Genomic DNA, 17410 nt, shown 5'->3' on the forward strand with positions numbered 1-17410 from the left:
AAATGTGAACTGTTCTGGAATATGATGACACCGTAGAAATAAAAATTATTATCTGTAATCTGTAGAAATAATTGTCAATAAAGTGATCAATCTCTCTGCCGCGCCACCACAGGGGAACGCAAACATTACACAGTGCTCATTCACATCAATGGTTTATCTGTGTAATGCTGGACAGGACGGGACAAAAAGATTTTCTTTAAGGGTGTGTGCACACGCTGCGGATTCTGCTGTGGTGTACAGTACCATTATAATCAATGGAAAATGAAATCCGCAGTGCACACTGTGCGGAATTTTCCGCATGGATTTGCTGCAGTTTCAAAACCGCAGCATGTCAATTATTTGTGCGGATTCCGCTGCGGTTTGGCACCTGCTCCATGGTCTTTTGACCTGCGGTTTTACCTGCGGATTTACACAAATCCGCGCGGAAAATTCCGCAGCACAATCCGCAGCGTGTGCACACAGCCTTAGATGGTTTCCGTAAACGAGTCCCATTGACGCAGTTTGTAGTTTTTACATTAGTTGATGAATCTTTTGGGCCTCACATCAGGCCTATTGTAATAACGTACATGTTAATTAGACAAGTTTGGACAGCGCACCATGTATTAACGCTATGGCCTTAATAATGTTACAGTATCTCCACGAGCATTATGTGACATTACCACAGTGATAGTATTGTGTTTGCACTCTACAGATCCTGGCCGTCGTGCTCTCTCTTTGGGTACTGTGCAAATTCTGACCATTGTACCCGTCTCACACTGTTTACTGGACACAGGGGCAGGACACACGTTATATGGTCTTCTGTTATAGGAGGAGACGAAGAAAGATCACACGACCTGAGCTCCGTCTTCCTCAGGGTGTGTCTCAGAACAATAGTGAGCCGACAGCTGACATAATACTTCCCGGCACCCAGTTTCCATATATTGACGGCTCATATGATGTGCATATGGAAAGTGTGTGTATATATATATTATATATATATATATATATATATATGTATATAGTGTGTGCATATGTAGAGTGTGTGTACATATGGAAATAGTTTATACATACGTAGAATATCTGTATACATGTGTATAGTGTGCATATGTAGAGTATGGGTATATATGTATATAGTTTTTGTATATGCATACACTGTGTGTATATGTGTATAGTGTTCATATGTTAAATGTGTGAATATAGTGTTTATATGTATATATATAATGTGTGTATAGTGTTTATATGTACAGTTAGGTCCATATATATTTGGACAGAGACAACATTCTTCTAATTTTGGTTCTAGACATTACCACAATGAATTTTAAACAAAACAATTCAGATGCAGTTGAAGTTCAGACTTTCAGCTTTCATTTGAGGGTATCCTTATTAAAATTGGATGAAGGGTTTAGGAGTTTCAGCTCCTTAACATGTGCCACCCTGTTTTTAAAGGGACCAAAAGTAATTAGACAATTGACTCCAAGGCCATTTCATGGACAGGTGTGGGCAATCCCTTCGTTATGTCATTCTCAATTAATCAGATAAAAGACCTGGAGTTGATTTGAGGTGTGGTGCTTGCATTTGGAAGGTTTTGCTGTGAAGGAAACACGCGGTCAAAGGAGCTCTCCATGCAGGTGAAACAAGCCATCCTTAAGCTGCAAAAATGGAAAAAACACATCCGAGAAATTGCTACAACATTAGGATTGGCAAAATCTACAGTTTGGTGCATCCGGAGAAAGAAAGAAAGCACTGGTGAACTCATCAATGCAAAAAGACCTGGGCGCCCACAGAAGACAACAGTGGTGGATGATCGCAGAATAATCTCCATGGTGAAGAGAAACCCTTTCACAACAGCCAACCAAGTGAACAACACTCTCCAGGAGGTAGGTGTATCTATATCCAAATCTACCATAAAGTGAAGACTGCATGAAAGTAAATACAGAGGGTTCACTGCACGGTGCAAGCCACTCATAAGCTTCAAGAATCAAAAGGCTAGACTGGAGTTTGCTAAAAAACATCTAAAAAAGCCAGCACAGTTCTGGAAGAACATTCTTTGGACAGATGAAACCAAGATCAACCTCTACCAGAATGATAGAAAGAGAAAAGTATGGCGAAGGCGTGGTACAGCTCATGATCCAAAGGATACCACATCATCTGTAAAACACGGCGGAGGCAGTGTGATGGCTTGGGCATGCATGGCTGCCAGAGGCACTGGGTCACTAATGTTTATTGATGATGTGACACAGGACAGAAGCAGCCGAATGAATTCTGAGGTATTCAGAGCCATACTGTGTGCTCAGATCCAGCCAAATGCAGCCAAACTGATTGGTCGTCGTTTCATACAACAGATGGACAATGACCCAAAACAGAAAGCCAAAGCAATCCAGGAGTTTATTAAAGCAAAGAAGTGGAATATTCTTGAATGGCCAAGTCAGTCACCTGATCTCAACTCAATTGAGCATGCATTTCACTTGTTAAAGACTAAACTTCAGACAGAAAGGCCCACAAACAAACAGCAACTGAAAACCACCGCAGTGAAGGCCTGGCAGAGCATCAAAAAGGAGGAAACACAGCATCTGGTGATGTCCATGAGTTCAAGACTTCAGGCAGTCATTGCCAACAAAGGGTTTTCAACCAAGTACTAGAAATGAACATTTTATTTACAATTATTTAATCTGTCCAATTACTTCTGGTCCATTTAAAAACAGGGTGGCACAAGGAGCTGAAACTCCTAAACCCTTCATCCAATTTTAATGTGGATACTCTCAATTGAAAGCTGAAAGTCTGAACTTCAACTGCATCTGAATTGTTTAGTTTAAAATTCATTGTGGTAATGTCTAGAACCAAAATTAGAAAAATGTTGTCTCTGTCCAAATATATATGGACCTAACTGTATATAATGTGTGCAGTGTTTATATGTATATAATGTGTGTATAGTGTTTATATGTATATAATATCTGTTAGTATTGAGTGTGTGTGTGTGCATGCATGGAGTGTGTATATGTATTGCATTAAACATCTTGAATTACACTGGTTATGAGGGTTGTGTACTATGCTGTGGCGTATGGTGCCACAATCTCAATGTTAAAAATTGTAAACTAATTCATACATTGCAAATTGATGTATTCTAAACTCATGTGACCTAGAAAAGGTTAATTGCGCAAATAGCCTTCATCTTGTAGTTACAGCTGCAAATTCCCAGAATCTTTCCATGAACAAAAATAGGAAAAAGAAACAAAAAGCTGCTTAGACGGGATGTTTTTTTAAATTTTTTTTTTTTTGCCAAACAAGACTAAGAAATCGAGCAAGTGATCTCAGCAGGAGAGATCCAATGAAGTACACACGGTCCACGCTGTAAACCTAGTGTAAAAACTCACAACATGTGGAGTGAAACTTTTCTTTTTCTGCTGCCCGCTGACAATATATGGTAATCCACTGCAGGTAACATGGATGATCTCTGCGCCTCCTCCCAGTGCAGGTCCTATGGACACATCCTAACACCCATTGGAACTTCTATTGCAAAATAGATATAAAGGCTGACTTGGTCCTTCCTAGGGCAGCGATCCCTCTGACGGGGGGGGGGGGGGGGCTCCTGGGAGCACTGCTTAGTGCCCCTAACAAAGCCAATAAGAAGGCGGCACAGAGTGGCTGTATACTGGGTGCTAGGAAGGCTCAGGTACCGGAGCTCTGGAGGGAGGTTATAATTAGAAACCAATGAATCATTTTCGGACACTGCGAGGCAGCGCAGGGACACATAAAACACCATTATATTACAGCACCTCACAAAGATGTGAGGTTGTATCTCCTCACATCAAAGTGAATAAATCATGATGCTACCGGTCTGGACACAGGTTCCCATCTGCAATGCGGATCACCAGATCTCCACTGACATTCCTCCTGTAACCTGCAGCAAAGAAATCTTCATTATGAGAGATCCTTACCTCCTGGGGGAAATATCCTCGCCTCCTGTAGATTTCAGCACCACGTGTAGAAGGGTCAGCTCATGAGGAAGGGCAGCACTGCTGTCCACACACTGGGGAAGGATGACACTGGATGTGCGCAGACACAGACTGCAACGTGTCCCCACCCTGTCATGTACAGAGCTCAGCCAGATGCTCCAAGCCCCCCGTCCTCCAGTGATCAGTGAAAGAAAACGCCCTTCACATCCCGCTGGGGATGATATGGATCGTTTATTCCCAGGCAATGCCCCGCATACTGATGATGAAAGATGGGAGGCTGGAAAAAAGAAAAATAAATAAATAAAAGAAGCTCTGCCCCTCCCTCACATCAGAGGTAGATCAAATGTATTGCTACCCAGTGCTAAAAATACAAGCCGTCTCATGACTGCATCTACAGACCGTCCGGCCAAGCCCTCACCGAACACAATGAAGAGTCAATGCAGCGACAATGTCACATAGGACAACCGCTATCTTCACAGCATGCTGGCGTGCCGGCTGGTGCCCAATGGTCCGCCAGCCAATAATTCAAATAAAAAAAATAAAAGGAAAAACAATGCAGAGGAAAATAGATGCCTCATATTGTAACTGAAGATCCCAAACTCATGGGATTACTAATGGATGACAGTCATAATGGACCAAACAGGCATAGCACAACCCAAACGCCGCCACAGACGTAATGTGTTCTTATATCATGCTGGATCAGACAAACAAATCAGTATGGCTAGGTTCACATTTGCAGATGGGCAAACTGCGGACTTCCTCTGTGAAGCTCCGCCCACTGCCGCACCTCCTCCATCAAGCTCCGCCTACTTCTGCATGCGGCCTGCGTACCCTATCTTTAACATTGGGTACGCAGGTCGTGTGGATCTATGCAGATGCCTCCGCATACGTCGTTTTGACAAGGCGGCGACCCGCGTTGAACGCAAAATGTTAGAATTTGATGCGGTCATCGCATCGTCAAAAAGATGCATGCGGAGGCATCCGCATACATCCGCACGACCTGCGTACCCAATGTTAAAGATAGGGTATGCAGGACGCATGCAGAAGTATGTAGAAGTAGGCGGAGCTTGACAGAGGATATGCGGCAGTGGGCAGAGCTTCACGGAGGAAGTCTGCAGCCTTCCGCAGCTCGCCCATTCGCAAATGTGAACCTAGCCTATGTTTCACATTGGTTATACTAAAAGGGTTATTCCTGTCTTCTTAACCCCTTAGTGGCCAAGCCAATTTTGACCTTAAAGACCAGGTCAATTTTTTTTTCAAATCTGACCACCGTCATTTTATGCATCAACGTGTCCCAGCGATTCTCAGATCTCAGACTGTTTTTTTCGTGACGCATTGTACTTTATGCAAGTGGTAAATTTAGGTAGATATTATTTGCGCTTATTTGTGAAAATATCAGATTTTTTTTTTCCAAAAATTTAGGAAGAATTTGCAATTTTCAAACTTTATATCCAAACCAGTTAGTCATGCTGTACAAAATAATTAATAAATGACATTTCCCATATGTCTACTTTACATCTGCATCATTTTTCACATGTAATTTTATTTGGCTAAGATGTTAGAAGGGTGAAAAGTTTAGCAGCAATTTCTAATTTTTGCAAAAAATGTTACAAAACCTGTTTCTTTAGTGACCTATTCAGATTTAAATGTCAGCCTAAGGCTATGTTCACATTTGCGTTCATCAGAGCTGCGTAGTTCCTCTGTGAAGCCCCGCCCATTGCAGCACCTCCTCCGGTCAGCTCAGACTACGTCTGCGTGTGGCCTGCGTACCTACCTTTAACATTGGGTACGCAGGCCATGCGGATGTATGCGGATGTGTCCGCATGCGCCGTTTTGACGATGCGGCGACTGCAACAAATTACAACACGTTGCGCTCGACGCGGGTCGCCGCATCATCAAACCGATGCACGCGGACTCATCTACATAGAATTATATCTGTAGCAACCACTATCTCCTATCTCAGTAATGAGAAAGTTTGTCTTCACTGAACACAGATTTTACCCGATTGTAACATATTACAACATTTCTTATTTTCACATGTGCTATTGATTTATGAAATAAAAATTAAAACAAGGGTTACTCTATAATACTGCAATGTAGCGATTGGCTGGATTGATCAAAAACAAGATTGTGAAAGTTCAGCTGAACATATAGAAACTTGAGAGTGATGGTCCCTTTACAAATACAGAATGCCTCACTGATCGCTGACCAAATGCCCAGGCAAAACATGATCCACACTAGATCGCCTCTTACTTTCCCTTTTTAACGACAAACCACAAAATACCATTCAAAAACCACTTATGAGTAGAGTTTCGGTTACAAACACAGCCGAACGTATCTGGAGTCAATGGGAGTAGAAATTACCGAATAGGTTTGGGACCGATCATCAAACATAAATTCGGCACAAATAGGGTACCAAAATGGCACAAATATGGCAAATTCACATTCGGCGACCGATTCTGAACATTTTCGCTCAACTCTACTTATGAGTAAGCCAACAGCATCCAGCGGTTCCTCCTAAATCCCCGAATAAGGGGTTTCACATGTAACCACAAGGGAGTCAGTGACTGCAATGACAGAAACGAAGTTCAAATGAATACAGTTTGTTCTTTTTTGCGGCACTGTCGAGTTTTTTCAGACCGGCACAGAAACAAACACTTTCACTCTGGGATTCAGACAGAAACCCCGAAGCAATGCATAAATGCAGTGTGAACACTGCCGTAGAAGTACTGTACAATCTCGAGGAACTACACTGTTCAAAAAAATAAAAGGAATACTTAAACAACAGAATATAACTCCACGTAAGTCAAACTTCTGTGAAATCAAACTGTACACTTAGGAAGCTACACTTATTGACAATCAATTTGACATGCTGTTGTGCAAATGGAATAGACAACAGATAGAAATTATCACAGTTTGGACAGTTTGATTTCACAGAAGTTTGATTTACTTTATATGTGATGTTGCATCAATCCATTAGCATTCGTGAAGCCACTGAGAGTGAATGGGATACGACTACAAATCCCAAACTTACTAAGAATTACAAAAGTCTGCAGCTGTTGCATGTCTGATGGATAAATTAGATATCTGGTGGTTCTGCACTACCAAATAAAATATAGTGGTTTACTAAGAAAATACGTGTTAAAAAGTGATCATGTTAAAAACACATGTACAGTCATGAACAAAAGTGTTGGCACTCTTGAAATTGATCCATAAAATGACCGTATATACTTGTGTATAAGCCGACCCCCTTAATTTTGCCACAAAAAACTGGGAAAACTTATTGACTCACGTATAAGCCTAGCGTGGAAAATGCAGCAGCTACTGGTAAATTTCAAAAACAAAAATAGATACCAATAAAAGTAAAATTAATTGAGACATCAGTAGGTTAAATGTTTTTGAATAGTCATATTGAATCAGGAGCCCCATATAATGCTCCATACAGTTCATGATGGGCCCCATAAGATGCTCCATAAAAAATACACCCCATATAATGCTGCACAAAGGTTAATAATGGCCCCATAAGATGCTCCATAAAGGTAATGGCTCCATAAGATGTTCAATAGATTATGCCCCAGATGCTGCCCCATAAGATGCTCCATAGAATAGGCCCCATAAGATGCTCCATAGATTATGCCCCATATGTTGCCCCATAAGATGCTTCATATAATAGGCCCCATAAGATGCTCCATAGATTATGCCCCATAAGATGCTCCATAGATTATGCCCCCATATGCTTCCTCCATAAGATGCTCCATTGATTATGCCCCATATGCTGTCCCATAAGATGCTTCACTGAATATGCCCCCATAAGATGCTCCATTGAATATGCCCCCATATGCTGCCCCCATAAGATGCTCTATTGAATATGTCCCCATATGCTGCCCCCATAAGATGCTCCATTGAATATGCCCCCATATGCTGCCCCATAAGATGCTCCATTGAATATGCTCCCATATGCTGCCCCATAAGATGCTCCAATGAATATGCCCCATAGATTATGCCCCCATATATTGCTGCTGCCGCTACTGCAGGTATTTAAAAAAAAAAAAAAAAAAAGGACATACTCACCTCTTGTCCGCCGCTGGCTCAGGACCCGGCACGTGAGATATTCACCTGTCCCGGTTCCAACGCTGCTCGCCGCTGTCTGCCCACCCGGTCCCTCTGTCAATGACGTCATGCAGCAGAGGGCGCGCACTAACTAGGTCATTGTGCCCTCTGCTGCCTGAACGTCACTGACAGAGGGACCCGGCGAGTAGACAGCGGCGAGCAGCGTTGGAATCGGGACAGGTGAATATAGCATATACTTACCTCCCCCTGGCGCGGTCTCTGCAGCCCCGCTTCTCCCACGGTCTCCCTTCCTTCCTTCAGCGGTCACGAGGTACCGCTCATTAAAGTAATAAATATGTGCATATTCATGACTTTAATGAGCGGTACCATGTGACCGCTGTAGGAAGGAAAGGAGACCGTGGGACAAGCAGGGGGACTGCAGAGACCGCGCCAGGGGGGTAAGTGTGATCTGACACCCCCGCTCCCCCACCTACCCCCTGGCTATATGACTCGCATATAAGCCGAGACGGGGACTTTCAGCCCCCAAAAAATGGGCTGAAAATCTTGGCTTATACGCGAGTATATACGGTAAGTATTTCTAACAAAAATTACTGCAGTTACACGTTTTGTTATACACATTTATTTCCTTTGTGTGTACTGTAACAATACAAAAACACAGAGAAAACAGAAAAAAGGAAATTGGACATAATTTCACAAAAAACAAAACAAAAAGGGGACAGACAATATTGTTGGCACCCTCAACTTAATATTTAGTTGCACACCCTTTGGAATAAATAACTGTATTCAATCATTTTTATATAACCATTAATAAACTTCTGAAGCGTCTCAAATGGAATTTTGGAAGACTCTTCTTTTGCCAACTGCTCTCATATTTAAGGGTGCCTTCTCCCAACCGCAATTTGAAGATCTTTTCACAAATGTTCAACGGGATTTAGATCCGGACTCATTGCTGGCCACTTCAGAATTTTCTAGCGCTTTGTTTCTCATCCACTTCTGGGTGCTTACTGAAGTATGCTTGGGGTCATTATCCTCATGGAAGACCCATGACCTAGCACACAAACTCAACTTTCTGACACTGTGCACTACATTGCAACCCAAAATCCTTTGGAAATTTCAGATATCATGATGCCTTCCACACAGAAATGCACTCATTGCCAGAGGCAGCAAAACAACCCCAAAACATATTTGAACCTCCACCATATTTGACTGTAGGCCTCACTCCATTTTCGGTAATCAGTAGAATGATTTGCTTAACCAAAAAACTCATTCTTGGTCTCATCTGTCCACAAGACGCTTTCACAGAAGGATTTTGGCTTATTCATGTACATTTTGACAAACTGCAGTTCAGCTTTTTTATGACTCTGTATCAGCAGTGGGGTCCTCCTGGGTCTCCTGTCATAGTGTTTCAGTTAATTCAATTGTCGATGACTAGTTCACGCTGAGACTGATGCACCCTGAGCCTGCTGGATAATTTGAATTTGTTTGGAACTTGATTGGGGCTGCTTATCCACCATTCAGACTATTCTTCTTTGCAACCTTTCATCAATTTTTCTGCGCTGTCCACGTTCAGGGAGATTAGCTACCGTGCCATGGGTTGTAACCTTCTTGATTATTTTGTGCTCCATGGACAAAGGAATAACAAGATCTCTGGAGATGGACTTGTAATCTTACGACTTGATATTTTTCAACAATTTTGGTTCTCAAGTCCTCAAGTGTCAAATACAGACACACAATGCAAAGATTGAGTCAACATCTCTTTTTATATGGTTTCAGGTGGGATTTTCATATTATATTTAATAAAAAATTCTATAAAAGAAGGAATTCGCAACAATAAGTTATAGGTGTACCCTAGATTACCAAAAAATGAAGAGAAACCCACAGAAGTATTCAAAAGAGGGTGAAAACAAAAAGTAATTAACCACAAGAAACACTTTATTTAGTCATAGATAACATAAAAAACAACAAAAAGGCAAGGACATATTAAAAAATATATAAAAAAACAGCTCAGGAGCCATATCAAGGAGCTGTATATTATGCAATCATAAATTCAAACCACCTTTCTAATTATGTATGCCTCAAAAATAGAATAAATGTACAATTGGCGCAATATACACAATTATGCCACAGATTTAATTACATTATAATAAATGTCCAATGACGATTTATTAAATACTAAAGTGCATATGCATAATTTAATACTGAAAAGCATACAACCTATCATGAAACCAATAAATACTAGGGCGCAAAAAATAGCATACTAGATAACACACCTAAAATGCTGCGAGATGTAAGTTACATAATAAATAGCAAAGCTAATTGCTTAGAAGGCATGGTTTATATACGGATTGAACAAGTCAAATTGCAGTATTGAAAAAACCATGGCTAAATTCCATAAACAACGAATGCAAGGACATACCACAACCCCCTCACACCACTCCTACGCAATTTTGCTACCGCTTCATCAGGCAGTGTGGTGGAGTTGGGGCGGTATGTAGTATATATATCTACAGCTGCACATACGGTAATACTTTTCTTTAATAAATTATGTATATGCACTTTAGTACTTATTTAATATGTCGTCATTGAACAAATACTATACTTTATTTAAATCTGTGGTGTAATTGTGTACATTGAGCCATTTTGGAGGCATACATAATTGGAATGGTGGCTTGAATTTATGATTTTTTTCCTAATTCTTGGACATACCCTTCCCCTTACTGAGCTGTTTTTTAGATATATTTTTAACATGTCCTTGTCTTTTTCTTGTTTTAGGGGCCCGTTACACATAGCGATATCGCTAGCAACATCGCTGTAACGTCACCGATTTTGTGACGTAGCAGCGATATCGCTATGTCTGATACTTACCTCTGACCGGCTCCCCACTGCTCATCGCTGGTCGCGCGAGAACATCCTGGACCATTTCTCGTCGGGCGCTTCCTGTGGCGACGAGCGGCGCGTGGACGTGGGCGGGAGGACATCAGGATCGCCGCGTCTGACAGGTAAGTAGCGACCCCCGACCCCTGCGATGTCGCTGGTGAGATCTGCCTGTGTGGCAGCTCACTAGCGACCACTTAGCGATGCACCAGCGATCCATATCGTTGTCGGGATCGCTGGTGCATCGCTAAGTGTAACGGTACCCTTATACGTTATCTATTACTAAATAAAGTGTTTATTGTGAGTAATTAAATTATTTGTTTTCGCACTCTTTTGAATATTTTTTTGGGGGGTTTCTCGTGACTTTCTTATTGACCACACCTGTTACATACCCCATGCGAGTTTGAAAGAGCGTCACATGCTTGAAACAAAGTTGGTTACCCACAATTTTGGAAAGGTCCCAGCAATTTATTTTGGTCCATTTTGGGGGTTTTGTGTGAAAATATGTCTAATTTGCCTTATTCCTCCTCAGGTTTTTGTGTTGCGCTACATAAATAAAAATTGCTATTATTAGGAACAATTTCAAGGGGGCCAACACTTTCAGCCATGACTGTATGTAGCCACCTTGTGGCAACGCTGATCACTTTGCCTGGCCCAGGGTTTCGGGAGCAATACCTGCTTCTTTCATGGCGAGGTAAAGGTTCAGATATCCTATTTAACCCCTATTTAACGACCAGGGGTATTTTTGGTTTTGCATTTTCATTTTTCCCTTCCCTTCTTCCCAGAGCCATAAGGCTGAGTTCACACGTGGCGTTTTTTTCGCGTTTCCGCGGCGGTTTTAACCGCGCGATTTTGCCGCGAAAACGCGAAAAATAAGCATCCCATGCATTCCTATGGGATTCCGCAATGCTGTGCTAATGGTGCGGTTTTTACCGCGGCTGAATCGCTTCGCGGTAAAAACCGCAGCATGCTCATTATTTTGCGGAATCGCGGCGATCCCGCACCCATAGGAATGCATTGTTCCGCTTACTTCCCGCATGTGGCTGTGCACAACATGCAGAAAGTAAGCAGAACAATTGCGGATGGTACCCACGGTCCGGAGGAGAGGAGACTGTCCTCCGGGCTTTGGGTACCATATCCCTGTAAAAAATAGAATTATAAAATAAAAAATATTGTTATTCTCACCCTCCGACGTCCTGCGCAGCATTCTCGCTTCTCTCCACGCTCTCGTTCCCAGTAATCCTTTGCGAAAATGCCCGCGATGGCGTCCGATCTCGCGGGATCGCGAAGTCTCGCGGTCATCGCGAATTACCGCAAGAAGTCGCGATCCCGCGAGAACGGACGTCATCGCGGGCATTTTCGCAAAGGATTACTGGGAACGGATGCGCGGGACGTCGGAAGGTAAGAACAACAGTATTTTGTATTTTTTTTTACATTCTATCTTTTACTATTGATGCCGCATAGGCGGCCTCAGTAGTAAAAAGTTGGTCACACTTGTCAAACACTATGTTTGATGAGTGTGACCAACCTGTCAATCAGTTCTCCAAGCGATGCTACAGATCGCTTGGAAAACGCTAGCATTTTGCAAGCTAAATACGCTTGCAAAATGCTAGTTTTTCCGCGGGAAAATCGCGGGAATTTAAAATGCGATTTTCCCGCGGACTGGAATTCCGGAATTCTCGCGGTAATTTCCGCGAGAGTTCCGGTACGTGTGCACTTAGCCTAACTTTTCTATTTTTCTGTCAATATGGCCATGTGAGGGCTTGTTTTTTGCGGGACAAACCATGTCGTGTACTAGAAAACGGGAAAAAAATTCCAAGTGCGGTGAAATTGCAAAAAAGTGAAATCCCACACTTGTTTTTTGTTTGGCTTTTTTTTTTCTAGGGTCTCTAAATGCTAAAAGTGACATGCCAATATGTTTTTCCAGGTCATTACGAGTTCATAGACACCAAACATGTCTAGGTTCTTTATTATATAAAATTCCAAAGTTTGTTAAAGAAAAAAAAATAAAAATTGAGCCATCTTCCGAGACCCTTGGTGTCTCCATTTTTTGCGATCTGGTGTTGGGTGAGGGCTTATTTTTCGCAGGCCGAGGTGACGTTTTTAATGATACCACTTTTGTGCAGATACGTTCTTTTGATCGCCCGTTATTGCATTTTAATGCAATGTCACAGCGACCAAAAAAAAGTAATTCTGGCGTTTTGATTTTTTTCTTGCTACACCGTTTAGTGTTCGGGTTAATCCTTTTTTTTATTGATAGATCGGTTGATTCTGAACACGGCAATACCAAATATGTGTATGTTTGATTTTTTTATTGTTTTATTTTGAATGGGGCAAAAGGAGGTGATTTGAACTTTTATATTTTTCTTATTTTCTTCATATTTTTAAAAACATTTTTTTTTTCAACTTTTGGCATGCTTCAAAAGCTTCCATGGGAGGCTAGAAGCTGCCATAACTTGATTGGCTCTGCTACATATAGGCGATGGTCAGATCTATATGTAGCCGAATTACTGCATACCTATGAGTGCCGTCCACAGGGTGGCGCTCATAGCAATCAGGCATCAACAACCATAGAGGTCTCCAGGAGACCTCTGGTCGTTATGCCAACGCATCGCTGTACTGTACACCGTATGGAAAACTGATGTGGATTTGCAGGGCCAAATCCGCAACGTGTGCACATACCCTAAATGGTCCGGAAAAATAGCTCCTGGGTAAAAAAAAAAACGGATTGTATACGGACTGCACACAGATTTTTTGCTCATGCCGAATACAGCTGAGAAAAAAATATGCATATCTGCACGGCCTCATTGACTAACATTGGTCCGATTGTAATCCAATTTTTTATCGGATTGCACTAGTCTAATTCATCCGCTTGTGTGAGCGAGCCCTAAGGCAACGATCCTGTATCAAGTGTCTATTTGGCCACCCTATCCCCCGTTCAAGGCCTCTGTCTCTCCCATGTTGGTATCCCTGTGAAGAACCAAAACAGGTTCAAGTGCGCTATGGGGATTAACAAGTTTAAAGGGGTTGTCTGGTTGAAATCGATAAGTCACTCTGTGAGACTGCAGGCTTATGAATCCCCCCAGCGCACGCACTGTGATCTGTGGGGATTCGCTGGTTTCAGGGCCGGGGAGTCGGGATCGAAGGGTATGTATGCGTCATACATACTCCCAGGCCAGTAGGCATGGTCTAACTTCCATACACTTGAACTGAGCGAGGTCGCGCCCTCTAGTCGCCCACCGGACGGCCGTGTTATGCAGCCTCATTCAAAACAAGTGTATCGACCCAGGCCACACCCACAAGATGGACTCTGCATAAGGCCGGGGTCACATTTGTGAGAAACTCGTACGAGTCTCTCATGTCAATACCCGACACTGCTCCAGCACTCGGGAGCGGAGTGTGAGGCTGCATGTACTGTATTTCTATGTAGCCGCACGCTCCGATCCAAGTGCCGGCGGCAGTGCCGGGTATTGACATGAGAGACTCGTACGAGTTTCTCACAAGTGTGACCCCGGCCTTATGCATACATACATTCAGGTCTGAAACCGGCAAATCCCCACAGCGCACAGCGTGACTGCAAACTTCCCAATTTGGACCGGACAACCCCTTTAAAGAGGACCTGTCAGCAAGTCTGAAGTGGTCAGTTTTTGCTCTTATTTTATTACTGCTGTTCCCGAGTATGACACTTTTTTTTAATCTGTGCCTCTTCGTTTAGTGGAAATTTTTATGGTCTTTAGCAAGCAGGCGTTGCTTACGGTGAGATAAGGCAGAGCGGCTCTAAAGACATCCCAAAATGGAATAATGAAAAAATAAAGTTTGGTATGCAGAAACAAGCCCCCATACAGGTCCACCAATAAAAAAAAATTTAAAAAAGTGATGAGCCTTGAAAAAAATGGACACTGAAAAACTTTATTTTTTTTTTTACAAAGAATTTTTCAAATAGTTTGTAAATAATCTCTTCAGAGAGGAAGAGAACTCTAGTGCCATAGCTTGTAACGCTGTGTGTGACTCCACCTGTAAGGCAGGGCGCTCTCACACGGGTCACGTATTACAGTGCCAGATTATAGTGGAAATCGTGGGACACTACAGGTTTTACACTCGTGTTTTATCCTGCAACATGAAGGGTGATCGTAACAAAACCTGTCTGCGATAGTGATCACGTCATATGATTGCCCTGATCAGATCCACAGGCCTGCCTGATTCCAACACTGCCTGCCTCGCACGGCGGGCACAACACCGGCTACGTCACACAGCGGGCACACCAGGCACATCCCACGGTGGTCACAACATTGGGTGCATCCCACAGAGGGCACAACACCGGCTACGTCACACAGGGGGCACACCAGGCACATCCCATGGCGGTCACAACACCGGGTACATCCCACAGCGGGCACAACACCGGCTACACACAGCGGGCACACCAGGCACATCCCACGGTGGTCACAACATCGGGTGCATCCCACGGAGGGCACAACACCAGCTACAAACAGCGGGCACACCAGGCACATCCCACGGCGGTCACAACACCGGGTACATCCCACACCGGGCACAACACCGGCTACACACAGCGGGCGCACCAGGCACATCCCATGGTGGTCACAACACCGGGTGCATCCCACGGAGGGCACACCAGGCACATCCCACGGTGGTCACAACATCGGGTGCATCCCACGGAGGGCACAACACCGGCTACAAACAGCGGGCACTCCAGGCACAACCCACAGCGGTCACAACACGGGTACATCCCACACCGGGCACAACACTGGCTACACACAGCGGGCACACCAGGCACATCCCATGGTGGTCACAACATTGGGTGCATCCTACGAAGGGCACAACACCGGCTACGTCCCACGGCGGGCACAACACCAGGTACATCCCACGGCGGGCACAACACCAGGTACATCCCACGGCGGGCACAACACCAGGTACATCCCACGGCGGGCACAACACCGGGTACATCCCACGGTGGGCACAACACCGGGTACATCCCACGGCGGGCACAACACCGGGTACATCCCACGGCGGGCACAACACCGGCTACGTCCCATGGCGGGCACAACACCGGCTACGTCCCATAGCGGGCACAACACCGGCTACATCCCACTGCGGGCACAACACCGGCTACGTCCCATGGCGGGCACAACACCGGCTACGTCCCATGGCGGGCACAACACCGGGTACATCCCAGGGCGGGCACAACACCGGCTACGTCCCATGGCGGGCACAACACCGGCTACGTCCCACGGCGGGCACAACACCAGGTACATCCCACAGTGGGCACAACACCGGGTACATCCAATGGAGATGAGACTGCTGCTCATACATTCACCATTGTATACTGGGGGGGGGGGCACACACAACCATGCCACCTGGATGCACTAGTTTAAACCCATGCTGACCCATAGGGCACCTGACGCTGCAGTGCATACATAGCGGGCACACATACCTAGAGGCGATTACAGGCTCATGTCCGCCGCCCTGCTCCTGTCCAGCTGCCTTCACGCCTATCTCCCGGAGCTACCGACCACAATAAAGCAATGCATGACGGGAGGCCTCCCGGAGAGGCGGCAATCACTGGTCTGCAGGTATCCAGCCGTTCAGGCCGTCTTGGTGACAAGCGACAATAGGCCGGCCGGTATTTCCGGTTGGAGCGGGTTCTCTGCAGTCTACCGTGGAATACAACGGCACAGGACTCAGGTGCACTGCGGTCACCATAGAAACGAGGTCACACAGGAAGAGGCCGGGCGCTGCAGCAACATCTACAGCCACTGGGGGGCTCACTAGCGTTATCTGCTGCTCCTGTCCGGACAGCGCAGCATAGAGCAGTGTGTCACGTGATGTGCTCCCAAGCTGCAAAAATGTATATTATGTGTTATGTATTATTTTATCCTTTAAGTTTTTAACCCTTTTAGGACACGGCATAATTTAACTCACAAACCATATTTTTCCATTGTCCCATTCAAGAACAACTTTTCAATACAGCCGTGTGAGTTTTTTCTTTCAGACCGCGTTACTTTTTTCAGTGGTAGCATTTGTGGCAATTTTTATGTATTATTTTGGGGCAGGGAATATAAATAGTTATTCTTCTGCAATTATTTTTTAAGCCATTTATTGTCTGGTATAAGTTTTTTTTTTTTTTAATTTATTTTCTTGGACGGAAAAATATTCAGGATTGAGAGTCCTCAGTGGTTGATACCTTTTAATGGCTAACTGAAAAGATGGTAATACATTGCAAGCTTTCGAGACTACTCAGGTCTCTTCATCAGGCTAGACTAATACAAAATCTGAAGTCACATATTTATGCACAATACAGCCTAGAAAAAATGCAATAGATAAGACAAGTGACGTGAAGCAGAACTATCAATATGGGAGAGGGAGAAACATAAATATAAACATTGGACCAGTTCATAGATAAGGAGTCTGGATGTTTTATGGTCCTCTGATTGGGGTCTAGTTCTGTGATGCCCCCACACGGTTTTAAAAGGAAATTCCTTAATTGATGCAAAAAGACATAAATCCATGGGACACAT

At 44.0% G+C, this 17410-nt stretch overlaps 1 protein-coding gene across 2 annotated transcripts in view; it reads right to left on the bottom strand.

Annotated features, from left to right (window-relative positions):
- The window catches only part of CCDC92 (coiled-coil domain containing 92), a 38089-nt gene extending 21424 nt beyond the window's left edge, over positions 1-16665 (bottom strand). The window contains exons 1-2 of one of the 2 annotated variants that reach the window (XM_073586116.1): positions 16327-16665; positions 3915-4209 (exon numbers count right to left, since the gene is read on the bottom strand). The gene's annotated coding sequence lies outside the window, so the exon portion shown is untranslated. The remainder of the gene's footprint in view (positions 1-3914; positions 4210-16326) is intronic. The other variant, XM_073586117.1, reaches the window with a different exon arrangement.
- Positions 16666-17410: the final 745 nt, after the last annotated feature.

This window comes from Dendrobates tinctorius, unplaced genomic scaffold, assembly GCF_039654945.1.
Source record: "Dendrobates tinctorius isolate UK_male_01 unplaced genomic scaffold, ASM3965494v1 ptg000090l, whole genome shotgun sequence".
In the NCBI taxonomy this organism is placed as follows: Eukaryota; Metazoa; Chordata; class Amphibia; order Anura; family Dendrobatidae; genus Dendrobates; species Dendrobates tinctorius.